This window comes from Rhincodon typus, chromosome 14 (assembly GCF_021869965.1).
Source record: "Rhincodon typus isolate 14 chromosome 14, sRhiTyp1.1, whole genome shotgun sequence".
NCBI lineage: Eukaryota > Metazoa > Chordata > Chondrichthyes > Orectolobiformes > Rhincodontidae > Rhincodon > Rhincodon typus.
In genome coordinates, this window is record NC_063345.1 from 44,578,848 (window position 1) to 44,579,334 (window position 487).

Sequence of the window (487 nt, forward strand, 5' to 3'; positions counted from 1 at the left end):
TCATTTGCAGTTGGGCTTTCTGATATGGAATTTTCCCAGCCCTGACCAATGGCCAGTAATTTGTGAAAATACAGTGAGAATTTAAAAAAAAAATCTGTTGCTCAATGTTGAGGAAAATAGTCTGATTTACCTTTAAGGGATAAATGAGATTCTGACTAGTAAATGATGGCCACCCTATTTCCATGTATTAACATTTTATTGTTAGCTAATTTCACCTCAGTTACACGCAATGTGCAATTCTTCCATACAGTGGTGAAAAACTAGATGGTGCCAATTCCTGACTTGAAAATCAGAAGATACCTGGCAGATGCAGCTCGCCAGTCCATTCTCTGAGCCTGCATGTTCACCATCATCTCAGGCTGCTCCATGGGCAGCAGCTGTGACTATCCTTTATCCCCAGAAAGCAGCACTGCCAAAACACCAGCCTCATCACATTATCATGGCCAATTGCAGACTAACTCAGAAAACACTCTAGCATTCTGGAGTT